This window comes from Lissotriton helveticus, chromosome 1_1 (assembly GCF_964261635.1).
Source record: "Lissotriton helveticus chromosome 1_1, aLisHel1.1, whole genome shotgun sequence".
NCBI lineage: Eukaryota > Metazoa > Chordata > Amphibia > Caudata > Salamandridae > Lissotriton > Lissotriton helveticus.
The window spans coordinates 216,685,078-216,702,208 of record NC_136057.1 but is presented as its reverse complement, the minus strand read 5'-3'; the positions used below and the strand labels follow the sequence as shown (position 1 = coordinate 216,702,208).

The 17,131-nt window shown below is 37.1% G+C and overlaps 13 non-coding genes across 13 annotated transcripts; all 13 read right to left on the bottom strand.

The window, feature by feature from the left end:
• Positions 1-172: 172 nt before the first annotated feature.
• Positions 173-263, bottom strand: TRNAR-UCU (transfer RNA arginine (anticodon UCU)). The gene is given in 2 exon segments: positions 173-208; positions 227-263. It is a non-coding gene; the product is annotated as a tRNA-Arg (tRNA).
• Positions 264-2,177: 1,914 nt separating this feature from the next.
• TRNAR-UCU (transfer RNA arginine (anticodon UCU)) lies at positions 2,178-2,268 on the bottom strand. Its single transcript is given in 2 exon segments — positions 2,178-2,213; positions 2,232-2,268. It is a non-coding gene; the product is annotated as a tRNA-Arg (tRNA).
• Positions 2,269-2,595: 327 nt separating this feature from the next.
• On the bottom strand, positions 2,596-2,668 carry TRNAK-UUU (transfer RNA lysine (anticodon UUU)). Its single transcript has one exon. It is a non-coding gene; the product is annotated as a tRNA-Lys (tRNA).
• Positions 2,669-4,182: 1,514 nt separating this feature from the next.
• On the bottom strand, positions 4,183-4,273 carry TRNAR-UCU (transfer RNA arginine (anticodon UCU)). Its single transcript is given in 2 exon segments — positions 4,183-4,218; positions 4,237-4,273. It is a non-coding gene; the product is annotated as a tRNA-Arg (tRNA).
• Positions 4,274-6,605: 2,332 nt separating this feature from the next.
• TRNAK-CUU (transfer RNA lysine (anticodon CUU)) lies at positions 6,606-6,678 on the bottom strand. Its single transcript has one exon. It is a non-coding gene; the product is annotated as a tRNA-Lys (tRNA).
• A 1,514-nt stretch (positions 6,679-8,192) lies between these two features.
• TRNAR-UCU (transfer RNA arginine (anticodon UCU)) lies at positions 8,193-8,283 on the bottom strand. The gene is given in 2 exon segments: positions 8,193-8,228; positions 8,247-8,283. It is a non-coding gene; the product is annotated as a tRNA-Arg (tRNA).
• Positions 8,284-10,197: 1,914 nt separating this feature from the next.
• TRNAR-UCU (transfer RNA arginine (anticodon UCU)) lies at positions 10,198-10,288 on the bottom strand. Its single transcript is given in 2 exon segments — positions 10,198-10,233; positions 10,252-10,288. It is a non-coding gene; the product is annotated as a tRNA-Arg (tRNA).
• Positions 10,289-10,615: 327 nt separating this feature from the next.
• On the bottom strand, positions 10,616-10,688 carry TRNAK-UUU (transfer RNA lysine (anticodon UUU)). The gene has a single exon. It is a non-coding gene; the product is annotated as a tRNA-Lys (tRNA).
• A 1,514-nt stretch (positions 10,689-12,202) lies between these two features.
• On the bottom strand, positions 12,203-12,293 carry TRNAR-UCU (transfer RNA arginine (anticodon UCU)). The gene is given in 2 exon segments: positions 12,203-12,238; positions 12,257-12,293. It is a non-coding gene; the product is annotated as a tRNA-Arg (tRNA).
• Positions 12,294-12,621: 328 nt separating this feature from the next.
• TRNAK-UUU (transfer RNA lysine (anticodon UUU)) lies at positions 12,622-12,694 on the bottom strand. The gene has a single exon. It is a non-coding gene; the product is annotated as a tRNA-Lys (tRNA).
• Positions 12,695-14,627: 1,933 nt separating this feature from the next.
• Positions 14,628-14,700, bottom strand: TRNAK-UUU (transfer RNA lysine (anticodon UUU)). Its single transcript has one exon. It is a non-coding gene; the product is annotated as a tRNA-Lys (tRNA).
• A 1,514-nt stretch (positions 14,701-16,214) lies between these two features.
• TRNAR-UCU (transfer RNA arginine (anticodon UCU)) lies at positions 16,215-16,305 on the bottom strand. The gene is given in 2 exon segments: positions 16,215-16,250; positions 16,269-16,305. It is a non-coding gene; the product is annotated as a tRNA-Arg (tRNA).
• A 327-nt stretch (positions 16,306-16,632) lies between these two features.
• TRNAK-UUU (transfer RNA lysine (anticodon UUU)) lies at positions 16,633-16,705 on the bottom strand. Its single transcript has one exon. It is a non-coding gene; the product is annotated as a tRNA-Lys (tRNA).
• Between the last annotated feature and the right edge of the window lie 426 nt (positions 16,706-17,131).

The window sequence follows — 17,131 nt, the reverse complement described above, 5'->3', positions numbered from 1 at the left end:
AATTACATTTTCATAAGTACAGCTGCCAATTTCCTCTTCTGCAAAGATTGCGTAACTTGAATAGTATCTATTTAAAATAGACTTCCTTACACTGCCCTTTTTGGTGAAGCAGAAGCATGCATGCACTGTTTATTACTCTTTTAAACAGTTATGAAATAAATAGGGATAAAACTGACACTGGTGGGATTCGAACCCACAACCTTTGAATATCTTTTTTACATTCACCTAGAAGTCCAATGCGCTATCCATTGCGCCACAGAGCCAATACACTCTGATGATGTGCAGAGATATTCTGAAATGAAATAATGTTGAACAGCTTTATAAAGTTCATTTGATACTATAACCATGGATTTATTTTGAATATTGAATTGGGGAAATTATATTCACCGTCTCAAGTTACATGATGCCTTAGGTAAATCTACGTACGACTTAAGTTTAGTCAAATGGCACATGATATATGAGGCAGATGTGCATTTCACAACTCCATGAAAGACGTTTTTGCAATTTTAGTAATGGAATATCTTATTCGTCATGCAGGGGAACACAAAAAGAGCATCCAATTAGAGTAATTTTTCTTTAAAGGAAGCAACCGCCTGAACAGGGACTTGAACCCTGGACCCTCAGATTAAAAGGCTGATGCTCTACCGACTGAGCTATCCAGGCTCTTCTATACTCTGTCTTAAAATCAGCTAAACAAATGTGGACGTACACTGACCTACACTCTGTGTATTAATATGGTTACATATATTAGCAATCAAATTTGTAGAGTTTAATAACAAATTGATGTTTTAACCCCTTCCATGCTCATGACGAGCTCAGCTCGTCGTGCAGTACACTTGTCGTGTGCTTATGACGAGCTGAGCTCGTCATGAACAATGGATTTACAGATCATTCAGCACAGGAGGAAAATCTCCTGTAGCATTGAAGGTGTTAAGCATTTGAAATTTCAGCAGCACACGTAATCCATTTTAAATCCTGAAATTTGGACTATCTCATTTTCGGCTGACTTAGAAATCATGTGTCTAAAATGACATTGTGAAATCAATAAAGTGCCAAATACTATTACTACCTACTAAATTACATTTTCAGCAGTATCTTTGGGAATTTCCTCTTGGGCATAGATTATGCAATGTTTTCAAAGCAAACAGTCTCTGTTTAAGTTGACTTTCTTTCACTGCCATTTTGGTAAATGTTTCTGGTGATGCAGACGCAGGCATTGCTTGTTACTGTTTCAATTAGTTATAAAATAAGAGGAGGGATAAAATTGACCCAGCTGGTGTTTGAACACAAAGCCTTTGAATGCTTTTGCTACATTCGTCTAGGACTCCAAGCCGCTATCCATTGCACTAGAGATCCGACCTGATTCAACACGGTGATCAGAGATTCACAAATAAAAAGATGACCTATCAGCTGTTGACCAACTTTATCAAGTTAATCGGACACTACCTTACATTTTGAACATTGAATTGGGTAAAAGATAATCAACAAACTACATGATACAGTTTGGGTAAGTCTTCTTAACCCTTGTCAAAGAATGTAGAAGACAGATGGGTATGTAATGACTTGATTAAGACTTTTTTGAAACATCTCTAATAGGACTCCCCATTCATTGGATCCTGAAAAGAGTATGCAATTGATATACCTTTTCTTTAACCAAGCCGCCTGAACAGGGACTTGAACCCTGGGCCCTCAGATTAAAAGTCTGATGCTCTCCCGACTGTGCTATCCAGGCTCGGAGAGGTCGCTCCACAAAATGACCTTATCAACATTTGGAAGTGTCCCAACTATCACTACGTTTCTTAAGATGGTTGCCGGTATTAAGTACTGAATACGCGGAATATAATAATGAATTGGTACTTCAAGCATTTGAAATCTCTTCAGTAAATTTAACCTTATTGTAAGTCCTGAAATTGCTACTATCTCATTTTTTTTGCTGACTTAGAATTCATATGTTTTTATTGACATTGTAAAATTAAGGAAGGGCCCAAAATCTTACTTCTGAGTAAATTACATTTTCATAAGTACAGCTGCCAATTTCCTTTTCTGCAAAGATTGCGTAACTTGAATAGTATCTATTTAAAATAGACTTCCTTTCACTGCCCTTTTTGGTGAAGCAGAAGCATGCATGCACTGTTTATTACTCTTTTAAACAGTTATGAAATAAATAGGGATAAAACTGACTCTGGTGGGATTCGAACCCACAACCTTTGAATATCTTTTTTACATTCACCTAGAAGTCCAATGCGCTATCCATTGCGCCACAGAGCCAATACGCTCTGATGAGGTGCAGAGATATTCTGAAATGAAATAATGTTGATCAGCTTTATAAAGTTCATTTGATACTATAACCATGGATTTATTTTGAATATTGAATTGGGGAAATTATATTCACCGTCTCAAGTTACATGATACCTTAGGTAAATCTACGTACGACTTAAGTTTAGTCAAATGGCACATGATATATGAGGCAGATGTGCATTTCACAACTCCATGAAAGACGTTTTTGCAATTTTAGTAATGGAATATCTTATTCGTCATGCAGGGGAACACAAAAAGAGCATCCAATTAGAGTAATTTTTCTTTAAAGGAAGCACCCGCCTGAACAGGGACTTGAACCCTGGACCCTCAGATTAAAAGTCTGATGCTCTACCGACTGAGCTATCCAGGCTCTGCTATACTCTGTCTTAAAATCAGCTAAACAAATGTGGACGTACACTGACCTACACTCTGTGTATTAATATGGTAACATATATTAGCAATCACATTTGTAGAGTTTAATAACAAATTGATGTTTTAACCCCTTCCATGCTCATGACGAGCTCAGCTCGTCATGCAGTACACTTGTCGTGTGCTTATGACGAGCTCAGCTCGTCATGAACAATGGATTTACAGATCATTCAGCACAGGAGGAAAATCTCCTGTAGCATTGAAGGTGTTAAGCATTTGAAATTTCAGCAGCACACGTAATCCATTTTAAATCCTGAAATTTGGACTATCTCATTTTCGGCTGACTTAGAAATCATGTGTCTAAAATGACATTGTGAAATCAATAAAGTGCCAAATACTATTACTACCTACTAAATTACATTTTCAGCAGTATCTTTGGGAATTTCCTCTTGGGCATAGATTATGCAATGTTTTCAAAGCAAACAGTCTCTGTTTAAGTAGACTTTCTTTCACTGCCATGTTGGTAAATGTTTCTGGTGATGCAGACGCAGGCATTGCTTGTTACTGTTTCAATTAGTTATAAAATAAGAGGAGGGATAAAATTGACCCAGCTGGTGTTTGAACACAAAGCCTTTGAATGCTTTTGCTACATTCGTCTAGGACTCCAAGCCGCTATCCATTGCACTAGAGATCCGACCTGATTCAACACGGTGATCAGAGATTCACAAATAAAAAGATGACCTATCAGCTGTTGACCAACTTTATCAAGTTAATCGGACACTACCTTACATTTTGAACATTAAATTGGGTAAAAGATAATCAACAAACTACATGATACAGTTTGGGTAAGTCTTCTTAACCCTTGTCAAAGAATGTAGAAGACAGATGGGTATGTAATGTCTTGATTAAGACTTTTTTGAAACATCTCTAATAGGACTCCCCATTCATTGGATCCTGAAAAGAGTATGCAATTGATATACCTTTTCTTTAACCAAGCCGCCTGAACAGGGTCTTGAACCCTGGGCCCTCAGATTAAAAGTCTGATGCTCTCCCGACTGAGCTTTCCATGCTCGGAGAGGGCGCTCCACAAAATGACCTTATCAACATTTGGAAGTGTCCCAACTATCACTACGTTTCTTAAGATGGTTGCCGGTATTAAGTACTGAATACGCGGAATATAATAATGAATTGGTACTTCAAGCATTTGAAATCTCTTCAGTAAATTTAACCTTATTGTAAGTCCTGAAATTCCTACTATCTCATTTTTTTTGCTGACTTAGAATTCATATGTTTTTATTGATATTGTAAAATTAAGGAAGGGCCCAAAATCTTACTTCTGAGTAAATTACATTTTCATAAGTACAGCTGCCAATTTCCTCTTCTGCAAAGATTGCGTAACTTGAATAGTATCTATTTAAAATAGACTTCCTTACACTGCCCTTTTTGGTGAAGCAGAAGCATGCATGCACTGTTTATTACTCTTTTAAACAGTTATGAAATAAATAGGGATAAAACTGACACTGGTGGGATTCGAACCCACAACCTTTGAATATCTTTTTTACATTCACCTAGAAGTCCAATGCGCTATCCATTGCGCCACAGAGCCAATACACTCTGATGATGTGCAGAGATATTCTGAAATGAAATAATGTTGAACAGCTTTATAAAGTTCATTTGATACTATAACCATGGATTTATTTTGAATATTGAATTGGGGAAATTATATTCACCGTCTCAAGTTACATGATGCCTTAGGTAAATCTACGTACGACTTAAGTTTAGTCAAATGGCACATGATATATGAGGCAGATGTGCATTTCACAACTCCATGAAAGACGTTTTTGCAATTTTAGTAATGGAATATCTTATTCGTCATGCAGGGGAACACAAAAAGAGCATCCAATTAGAGTAATTTTTCTTTAAAGGAAGCAACCGCCTGAACAGGGACTTGAACCCTGGACCCTCAGATTAAAAGGCTGATGCTCTACCGACTGCGCTATCCAGGCTCTTCTATACTCTGTCTTAAAATCAGCTAAACAAATGTGGACGTACACTGACCTACACTCTGTGTATTAATATGGTTACATATATTAGCAATCAAATTTGTAGAGTTTAATAACAAATTGATGTTTTAACCCCTTCCATGCTCATGACGAGCTCAGCTCGTCGTGCAGTACACTTGTTGTGTGCTTATGACGAGCTGAGCTCGTCATGAACAATGGATTTACAGATCATTCAGCACAGGAGGAAAATCTCCTGTAGCATTGAAGGTGTTAAGCATTTGAAATTTCAGCAGCACACGTAATCCATTTTAAATCCTGAAATTTGGACTATCTCATTTTCGGCTGACTTAGAAATCATGTGTCTAAAATGACATTGTGAAATCAATAAAGTGCCAAATACTATTACTACCTACTAAATTACATTTTCAGCAGTATCTTTGGGAATTTCCTCTTGGGCATAGATTATGCAATGTTTTCAAAGCAAACAGTCTCTGTTTAAGTTGACTTTCTTTCACTGCCATTTTGGTAAATGTTTCTGGTGATGCAGACGCAGGCATTGCTTGTTACTGTTTCAATTAGTTATAAAATAAGAGGAGGGATAAAATTGACCCAGCTGGTGTTTGAACACAAAGCCTTTGAATGCTTTTGCTACATTCGTCTAGGACTCCAAGCCGCTATCCATTGCACTAGAGATCCGACCTGATTCAACACGGTGATCAGAGATTCACAAATAAAAAGATGACCTATCAGCTGTTGACCAACTTTATCAAGTTAATCGGACACTACCTTACATTTTGAACATTGAATTGGGTAAAAGATAATCAACAAACTACATGATACAGTTTGGGTAAGTCTTCTTAACCCTTGTCAAAGAATGTAGAAGACAGATGGGTATGTAATGACTTGATTAAGACTTTTTTGAAACATCTCTAATAGGACTCCCCATTCATTGGATCCTGAAAAGAGTATGCAATTGATATACCTTTTCTTTAACCAAGCCGCCTGAACAGGGACTTGAACCCTGGGCCCTCAGATTAAAAGTCTGATGCTCTCCCGACTGAGCTATCCAGGCTTTGAGAGGTCGCTCCACAAAATGACCTTATCAACATTTGGAAGTGTCCCAACTATCACTACGTTTCTTAAGATGGTTGCCGGTATTAAGTACTGAATACGCGGAATATAATAATGAATTGGTACTTCAAGCATTTGAAATCTCTTCAGTAAATTTAACCTTATTGTAAGTCCTGAAATTGCTACTATCTCATTTTTTTTGCTGACTTAGAATTCATATGTTTTTATTGACATTGTAAAATTAAGGAAGGGCCCAAAATCTTACTTCTGAGTAAATTACATTTTCATAAGTACAGCTGCCAATTTCCTCTTCTGCAAAGATTGCGTAACTTGAATAGTATCTATTTAAAATAGACTTCCTTACACTGCCCTTTTCGGTGAAGCAGAAGCATGCATGCACTGTTTATTACTCTTTTAAACAGTTATGAAATAAATAGGGATAAAACTGACTCTGGTGGGATTCGAACCCACAACCTTTGAATATCTTTTTTACATTCACCTAGAAGTCCAATGTGCTATCCATTGCGCCACAGAGCCAATACACTCTGATGAGGTGCAGAGATATTCTGAAATGAAATAATGTTGAACAGCTTTATAAAGTTCATTTGATACTATAACCATGGATTTATTTTGAATATTGAATTGGGGAAATTATATTCACCGTCTCAAGTTACATGATACCTTAGGTAAATCTACGTACGACTTAAGTTTAGTCAAATGGCACATGATATATGAGGCAGATGTGCATTTCACAACTCCATGAAAGACGTTTTTGCAATTTTAGTAATGGAATATCTTATTCGTCATGCAGCGGAACACAAAAAGAGCATCCAATTAGAGTAATTTTTCTTTAAAGGAAGCAACTGCCTGAACAGGGACTTGAACCCTGGACCCTCAGATTAAGAGTCTGATGCTCTACCGACTGAGCTATCCAGGCTCTGCTATACTCTGTCTTAAAATCAGCTAAACAAATGTGGACGTACACTGACCTACACTCTGTGTATTAATATGGTTACATATATTTGCAATCAAATTTGTAGAGTTTAATAACAAATTGATGTTTTAACCCCTTCCATGCTCATGACGAGCTCAGCTCGTCGTGCAGTACACTTGTCGTGTGCTTATGACGAGCTGAGCTCATCATGAACAATGGATTTACAGATCATTCAGCACAGGAGGAAAATCTCCTGTAGCATTGAAGGTGTTAAGCATTTAAAATTTCAGCAGCACACGTAATCCATTTTAAATCCTGAAATTTGGACTATCTCATTTTCGGCTGACTTAGAAATCATGTGTCTAAAATGACATTGTGAAATCAATAAAGTGCCAAATACTATTACTACCTACTAAATTACATTTTCAGCAGTATCTTTGGGAATTTCCTCTTGGGCATAGATTATGCAATGTTTTCAAAGCAAACAGTCTCTGTTTAAGTAGACTTTCTTTCACTGCCATTTTGGTAAATGTTTCTGGTGATGCAGACGCAGGCATTGCTTGTTACTGTTTCAATTAGTTATAAAATAAGAGGAGGGATAAAATTGACCCAGCTGGTGTTTGAACACAAAGCCTTTTAATGCTTTTGCTACATTCGTCTAGGACTCCAAGCCGCTATCCATTGCACTAGAGATCCGACCTGATTCAACACGGTGATCAGAGATTCACAAATAAAAAGATGACCTATCAGCTGTTGACCAACTTTATCAAGTTAATCGGACACTACCTTACATTTTGAACATTGAATTGGGTAAAAGATAATCAACAAACTACATGATACAGTTTGGGTAAGTCTTCTTAACCCTTGTCAAAGAATGTAGAAGACAGATGGGTATGTAATGACTTGATTAAGACTTTTTTGAAACATCTCTAATAGGACTCCCCATTCATTGGATCCTGAAAAGAGTATGCAATTGATATACCTTTTCTTTAACCAAGCCGCCTGAACAGGGACTTGAACCCTGGGCCCTCAGATTAAAAGTCTGATGCTCTCCCGACTGAGCTATCCAGGCTCGGAGAGGTCGCTCCACAAAATGACCTTATCAACATTTGGAAGTGTCCCAACTATCACTACGTTTCTTAAGATGGTTGCCGGTATTAAGTACTGAATACGCGGAATATAATAATGAATTGGTACTTCAAGCATTTGAAATCTCTTCAGTAAATTTAACCTTATTGTAAGTCCTGAAATTGCTACTATCTCATTTTTTTTGCTGACTTAGAATTCATATGTTTTTATTGACATTGTAAAATTAAGGAAGGGCCCAAAATCTTACTTCTGAGTAAATTACATTTTCATAAGTACAGCTGCCAATTTCCTCTTCTGCAAAGATTGCGTAACTTGAATAGTATCTATTTAAAATAGACTTCCTTACACTGCCCTTTTTGGTGAAGCAGAAGCATGCATGCACTGTTTATTACTCTTTTAAACAGTTATGAAATAAATAGGGATAAAACTGACACTGGTGGGATTCGAACCCACAACCTTTGAATATCTTTTTTACATTCACCTAGAAGTCCAATGCGCTATCCATTGCGCCACAGAGCCAATACACTCTGATGATGTGCAGAGATATTCTGAAATGAAATAATGTTGAACAGCTTTATAAAGTTCATTTGATACTATAACCATGGATTTATTTTGAATATTGAATTGGGGAAATTATATTCACCGTCTCAAGTTACATGATGCCTTAGGTAAATCTACGTACGACTTAAGTTTAGTCAAATGGCACATGATATATGAGGCAGATGTGCATTTCACAACTCCATGAAAGACGTTTTTGCAATTTTAGTAATGGAATATCTTATTCGTCATGCAGGGGAACACAAAAAGAGCATCCAATTAGAGTAATTTTTCTTTAAAGGAAGCAACCGCCTGAACAGGGACTTGAACCCTGGACCCTCAGATTAAAAGGCTGATGCTCTACCGACTGAGCTATCCAGGCTCTTCTATACTCTGTCTTAAAATCAGCTAAACAAATGTGGACGTACACTGACCTACACTCTGTGTATTAATATGGTTACATATATTAGCAATCAAATTTGTAGAGTTTAATAACAAATTGATGTTTTAACCCCTTCCATGCTCATGACGAGCTCAGCTCGTCGTGCAGTACACTTGTCGTGTGCTTATGACGAGCTGAGCTCGTCATGAACAATGGATTTACAGATCATTCAGCACAGGAGGAAAATCTCCTGTAGCATTGAAGGTGTTAAGCATTTGAAATTTCAGCAGCACACGTAATCCATTTTAAATCCTGAAATTTGGACTATCTCATTTTCGGCTGACTTAGAAATCATGTGTCTAAAATGACATTGTGAAATCAATAAAGTGCCAAATACTATTACTACCTACTAAATTACATTTTCAGCAGTATCTTTGGGAATTTCCTCTTGGGCATAGATTATGCAATGTTTTCAAAGCAAACAGTCTCTGTTTAAGTTGACTTTCTTTCACTGCCATTTTGGTAAATGTTTCTGGTGATGCAGACGCAGGCATTGCTTGTTACTGTTTCAATTAGTTATAAAATAAGAGGAGGGATAAAATTGACCCAGCTGGTGTTTGAACACAAAGCCTTTGAATGCTTTTGCTACATTCGTCTAGGACTCCAAGCCGCTATCCATTGCACTAGAGATCCGACCTGATTCAACACGGTGATCAGAGATTCACAAATAAAAAGATGACCTATCAGCTGTTGACCAACTTTATCAAGTTAATCGGACACTACCTTACATTTTGAACATTGAATTGGGTAAAAGATAATCAACAAACTACATGATACAGTTTGGGTAAGTCTTCTTAACCCTTGTCAAAGAATGTAGAAGACAGATGGGTATGTAATGACTTGATTAAGACTTTTTTGAAACATCTCTAATAGGACTCCCCATTCATTGGATCCTGAAAAGAGTATGCAATTGATATACCTTTTCTTTAACCAAGCCGCCTGAACAGGGACTTGAACCCTGGGCCCTCAGATTAAAAGTCTGATGCTCTCCCGACTGTGCTATCCAGGCTCGGAGAGGTCGCTCCACAAAATGACCTTATCAACATTTGGAAGTGTCCCAACTATCACTACGTTTCTTAAGATGGTTGCCGGTATTAAGTACTGAATACGCGGAATATAATAATGAATTGGTACTTCAAGCATTTGAAATCTCTTCAGTAAATTTAACCTTATTGTAAGTCCTGAAATTGCTACTATCTCATTTTTTTTGCTGACTTAGAATTCATATGTTTTTATTGACATTGTAAAATTAAGGAAGGGCCCAAAATCTTACTTCTGAGTAAATTACATTTTCATAAGTACAGCTGCCAATTTCCTTTTCTGCAAAGATTGCGTAACTTGAATAGTATCTATTTAAAATAGACTTCCTTTCACTGCCCTTTTTGGTGAAGCAGAAGCATGCATGCACTGTTTATTACTCTTTTAAACAGTTATGAAATAAATAGGGATAAAACTGACTCTGGTGGGATTCGAACCCACAACCTTTGAATATCTTTTTTACATTCACCTAGAAGTCCAATGCGCTATCCATTGCGCCACAGAGCCAATACGCTCTGATGAGGTGCAGAGATATTCTGAAATGAAATAATGTTGATCAGCTTTATAAAGTTCATTTGATACTATAACCATGGATTTATTTTGAATATTGAATTGGGGAAATTATATTCACCGTCTCAAGTTACATGATACCTTAGGTAAATCTACGTACGACTTAAGTTTAGTCAAATGGCACATGATATATGAGGCAGATGTGCATTTCACAACTCCATGAAAGACGTTTTTGCAATTTTAGTAATGGAATATCTTATTCGTCATGCAGGGGAACACAAAAAGAGCATCCAATTAGAGTAATTTTTCTTTAAAGGAAGCACCCGCCTGAACAGGGACTTGAACCCTGGACCCTCAGATTAAAAGTCTGATGCTCTACCGACTGAGCTATCCAGGCTCTGCTATACTCTGTCTTAAAATCAGCTAAACAAATGTGGACGTACACTGACCTACACTCTGTGTATTAATATGGTAACATATATTAGCAATCACATTTGTAGAGTTTAATAACAAATTGATGTTTTAACCCCTTCCATGCTCATGACGAGCTCAGCTCGTCATGCAGTACACTTGTCGTGTGCTTATGACGAGCTCAGCTCGTCATGAACAATGGATTTACAGATCATTCAGCACAGGAGGAAAATCTCCTGTAGCATTGAAGGTGTTAAGCATTTGAAATTTCAGCAGCACACGTAATCCATTTTAAATCCTGAAATTTGTACTATCTCATTTTCGGCTGACTTAGAAATCATGTGTCTAAAATGACATTGTGAAATCAATAAAGTGCCAAATACTATTACTACCTACTAAATTACATTTTCAGCAGTATCTTTGGGAATTTCCTCTTGGGCATAGATTATGCAATGTTTTCAAAGCAAACAGTCTCTGTTTAAGTTGACTTTCTTTCACTGCCATTTTGGTAAATGTTTCTGGTGATGCAGACGCAGGCATTGCTTGTTACTGTTTCAATTAGTTATAAAATAAGAGGAGGGATAAAATTGACCCAGCTGGTGTTTGAACACAAAGCCTTTGAATGCTTTTGCTACATTCGTCTAGGACTCCAAGCCGCTATCCATTGCACTAGAGATCCGACCTGATTTAACACGGTGATCAGAGATTCACAAATAAAAAGATGACCTATCAGCTGTTGACCAACTTTATCAAGTTAATCGGACACTACCTTACATTTTGAACATTGAATTGGGTAAAAGATAATCAACAAACTACATGATACAGTTTGGGTAAGTCTTCTTAACCCTTGTCAAAGAATGAAGAAGACAGATGGGTATGTAATGACTTGATTAAGACTTTTTTGAAACATCTCTAATAGGACTCCCCATTCATTGGATCCTGAAAAGAGTATGCAATTGATATACCTTTTCTTTAACCAAGCCGCCTGAACAGGGACTTGAACCCTGGGCCCTCAGATTAAAAGTCTTATGCTCTCCAGACTGTGCTATCCAGGCTCGGAGAGGTCGCTCCACAAAATGACCTTATCAACATTTGGAAGTGTCCCAACTATCACTACGTTTCTTAAGATGGTTGCCGGTATTAAGTACTGAATACGCGGAATATAATAATGAATTGGTACTTCAAGCATTTGAAATTTCTTCAGTAAATTTAACCTTATTGTAAGTCCTGAAATTGCTACTATCTCATTTTTTTTGCTGACTTAGAATTCATATGTTTTTATTGACATTGTAAAATTAAGGAAGGGCCCAAAATCTTACTTCTGAGTAAATTACATTTTCATAAGTACAGCTGCCAATTTCCTCTTCTGCAAAGATTGCGTAACTTGAATAGTATCTATTTAAAATAGACTTCCTTTCACTGCCCTTTTTGGTGAAGCAGAAGCATGCATGCACTGTTTATTACTCTTTTAAACAGTTATGAAATAAATAGGGATAAAACTGACTCTGGTGGGATTCGAACCCACAACCTTTGAATATCTTTTTTACATTCACCTAGAAGTCCAATGCGCTATCCATTGCGCCACAGAGCCAATACGCTCTGATGAGGTGCAGAGATATTCTGAAATGAAATAATGTTGATCAGCTTTATAAAGTTCATTTGATACTATAACCATGGATTTATTTTGAATATTGAATTGGGGAAATTATATTCACCGTCTCAAAGTTACATGATACCTTAGGTAAATCTACGTACGACTTAAGTTTAGACAAATGGCACATGATATATGAGGCAGATGTGCATTTCACAACTCCATGAAAGACGTTTTTGCAATTTTAGTAATGGAATATCTTATTCGTCATGCAGGGGAACACAAAAAGAGCATCCAATTAGAGTAATTTTTCTTGAAAGGAAGGAACTGCCTGAACAGGGACTTGAACCCTGGACCCTCAGATTAAAAGTCTGATGCTCTACCGACTGAGCTATCCAGGCTCTGCTATACTCTGTCTTAAAATCAGCTAAACAAATGTGGACATACACTGACCTACACTCTGTGTATTAATATGGTTACATATATTAGCAATCAAATTTGTAGAGTTTAATAACAAATTGATGTTTTAACCCCTTCCATGCTCATGACGAGCTCAGCTCGTCGTGCAGTACACTTGTCGTGTGCTTATGACGAGCTGAGCTCGTCATGAACAATGGATTTACAGATCATTCAGCACAGGAGGAAAATCTCCTGTAGCATTGAAGGTGTTAAGCATTTGAAATTTCAGCAGCACACGTAATCCATTTTAAATCCTGAAATTTGGACTATCTCATTTTCGGCTGACTTAGAAATCATGTGTCTAAAATGACATTGTGAAATCAATAAAGTGCCAAATACTATTACTACCTACTAAATTACATTTTCAGCAGTATCTTTGGGAATTTCCTCTTGGGCATAGATTATGCAATGTTTTCAAAGCAAACAGTCTCTGTTTAAGTAGACTTTCTTTCACTGCCATGTTGGTAAATGTTTCTGGTGATGCAGACGCAGGCATTGCTTGTTACTGTTTCAATTAGTTATAAAATAAGAGGAGGGATAAAATTGACCCAGCTGGTGTTTGAACACAAAGCCTTTGAATGCTTTTGCTACATTCGTCTAGGACTCCAAGCCGCTATCCATTGCACTAGAGATCCGACCTGATTCAACACGGTGATCAGAGATTCACAAATAAAAAGATGACCTATCAGCTGTTGACCAACTTTATCAAGTTAATCGGACACTACCTTACATTTTGAACATTGAATTGGGTAAAAGATAATCAACAAACTACATGATACAGTTTGGGTAAGTCTTCTTAACCCTTGTCAAAGAATGAAGAAGACAGATGGGTATGTAATGACTTGATTAAGACTTTTTTGAAACATCTCTAATAGGACTCCCCATTCATTGGATCCTGAAAAGAGTATGCAATTGATATACCTTTTCTTTAACCAAGCCGCCTGAACAGGGACTTGAACCCTGGGCCCTCAGATTAAAAGTCTGATGCTCTCCCGACTGAGCTATCCAGGCTCAGAGAGGTCGCTCCACAAAATGACCTCATCAACATTTGGAAGTGTCCCAACTATCACTACGTTTCTTAAGATGGTTGCCGGTATTAAGTACTGAATACGCGGAATATAATAATGAATTGGTACTTCAAGCATTTGAAATCTCTTTAGTAAATTTAACCTTATTGTAAGTCCTGAAATTGCTACTATCTCATTTTTTTTGCTGACTTAGAATTCATATGTTTTTATTGACATCGTAAAATTAAGGAAGGGCCCAAAATCTTACTTCTGAGTAAATTACATTTTCATAAGTACAGCTGCCAATTTCCTCTTCTGCAAAGATTGCGTAACTTGAATAGTATCTATTTAAAATAGACTTCCTTACACTGCCCTTTTTGGTGAAGCAGAAGCATGCATGCACTGTTTATTACTCTTTTAAACAGTTATGAAATAAATAGGGATAAAACTGACTCTGGTGGGATTCGAACCCAAAACCTTTGAATATCTTTTTTACATTCACCTAGAAGTCCGATGCGCTATCCATTACGCCACAGAGCCAATACGCTCTGATGAGGTGCAGAGATATTCTGAAATGAAATAATGTTGATCAGCTTTATAAAGTTCATTTGATACTATAACCATGGATTTATTTTGAATATTGAATTGGGGAAATTATATTCACCGTCTCAAAGTTACATGATACCTTAGGTAAATCTACGTACGACTTAAGTTTAGACAAATGGCACATGATATATGAGGCAGATGTGCATTTCACAACTCCATGAAAGACGTTTTTGCAATTTTAGTAATGGAATATCTTATTCGTCATGCAGGGGAACACAAAAAGAGCATCCAATTAGAGTAATTTTTCTTGAAAGGAAGGAACTGCCTGAACAGGGACTTGAACCCTGGACCCTCAGATTAAAAGTCTGATGCTCTACCGACTGAGCTATCCAGGCTCTGCTATACTCTGTCTTAAAATCAGCTAAACAAATGTGGACATACACTGACCTACACTCTGTGTATTAATATGGTTACATATATTAGCAATCAAATTTGTAGAGTTTAATAACAAATTGATGTTTTAACCCCTTCCATGCTCATGACGAGCTCAGCTCGTCGTGCAGTACACTTGTCGTGTGCTTATGACGAGCTGAGCTCGTCATGAACAATGGATTTACAGATCATTCAGCACAGGAGGAAAATCTCCTGTAGCATTGAAGGTGTTAAGCATTTGAAATTTCAGCAGCACACGTAATCCATTTTAAATCCTGAAATTTGGACTATCTCATTTTCGGCTGACTTAGAAATCATGTGTCTAAAATGACATTGTGAAATCAATAAAGTGCCAAATACTATTACTACCTACTAAATTACATTTTCAGCAGTATCTTTGGGAATTTCCTCTTGGGCATAGATTATGCAATGTTTTCAAAGCAAACAGTCTCTGTTTAAGTTGACTTTCTTTCACTGCCATTTTGGTAAATGTTTCTGGTGATGCAGACGCAGGCATTGCTTGTTACTGTTTCAATTAGTTATAAAATAAGAGGAGGGATAAAATTGACCCAGCTGGTGTTTGAACACAAAGCCTTTGAATGCTTTTGCTACATTCGTCTAGGACTCCAAGCCGCTATCCATTGCACTAGAGATCCGACCTGATTCAACACGGTGATCAGAGATTCACAAATAAAAAGATGACCTATCAGCTGTTGACCAACTTTATCAAGTTAATCGGACACTACCTTACATTTTGAACATTGAATTGGGTAAAAGATAATCAACAAACTACATGATACAGTTTGGGTAAGTCTTCTTAACCCTTGTCAAAGAATGTAGAAGACAGATGGGTATGTAATGACTTGATTAAGACTTTTTTGAAACATCTCTAATAGGACTCCCCATTCATTGGATCCTGAAAAGAGTATGCAATTGATATACCTTTTCTTTAACCAAGCCGCCTGAACAGGGACTTGAACCCTGGGCCCTCAGATTAAAAGTCTGATGCTCTCCCGACTGTGCTATCCAGGCTCGGAGAGGTCGCTCCACAAAATGACCTTATCAACATTTGGAAGTGTCCCAACTATCACTACGTTTCTTAAGATGGTTGCCGGTATTAAGTACTGAATACGCGGAATATAATAATGAATTGGTACTTCAAGCATTTGAAATCTCTTCAGTAAATTTAACCTTATTGTAAGTCCTGAAATTGCTACTATCTCATTTTTTTTGCTGACTTAGAATTCATATGTTTTTATTGACATTGTAAAATTAAGGAAGGGCCCAAAATCTTACTTCTGAGTAAATTACATTTTCATAAGTACAGCTGCCAATTTCCTCTTCTGCAAAGATTGCGTAACTTGAATAGTATCTATTTAAAATAGACTTCCTTTCGCTGCCCTTTTTGGTGAAGCAGAAGCATGCATGCACTGTTTATTACTCTTTTAAACAGTTATGAAATAAATAGGGATAAAACTGACTCTGGTGGGATTCGAACCCACAACCTTTGAATATCTTTTTTACATTCACCTAGAAGTCCAATGCGCTATCCATTGCGCCACAGAGCCAATACGCTCTGATGAGGTGCAGAGATATTCTGAAATGAAATAATGTTGATCAGCTTTATAAAGTTCATTTGATACTATAACCATGGATTTATTTTGAATATTGAATTGGGGAAATTATATTCACCGTCTCAAGTTACATGATACCTTAGGTAAATCTACGTACGACTTAAGTTTAGTCAAATGGCACATGATATATGAGGCAGATGTGCATTTCACAACTCCATGAAAGACGTTTTTGCAATTTTAGTAATGGAATATCTTATTCGTCATGCAGGGGAACACAAAAAGAGCATCCAATTAGAGTAATTTTTCTTTAAAGGAAGCACCCGCCTGAACAGGGACTTGAACCCTGGACCCTCAGATTAAAAGTCTGATGCTCTACCGACTGAGCTATCCAGGCTCTGCTATACTCTGGCTTAAAATCATCTAAACAAATGTGGACGTACACTGACCTACACTCTGTGTATTAATATGGTAACATATATTAGCAATCAAATTTGTAGAGTTTAATAACAAATTGATGTTTTAACCCCTTCCATGCTCATGACGAGCTCAGCTCGTCATGCAGTACACTTGTCGTGTGCTTATGACGAGCTCAGCTCGTCATGAACAATGGATTTACAGATCATTCAGCACAGGAGGAAAATCTCCTGTAGCATTGAAGGTGTTAAGCATTTGAAATTTCAGCAGCACACGTAATCCATTTTAAATCCTGAAATTTGGACTATCTCATTTTCGGCTGACTTAGAAATCATGTGTCTAAAATGACATTGTGAAATCAATAAAGTGCCAAATACTATTACTACCTACTAAATTACATTTTCAG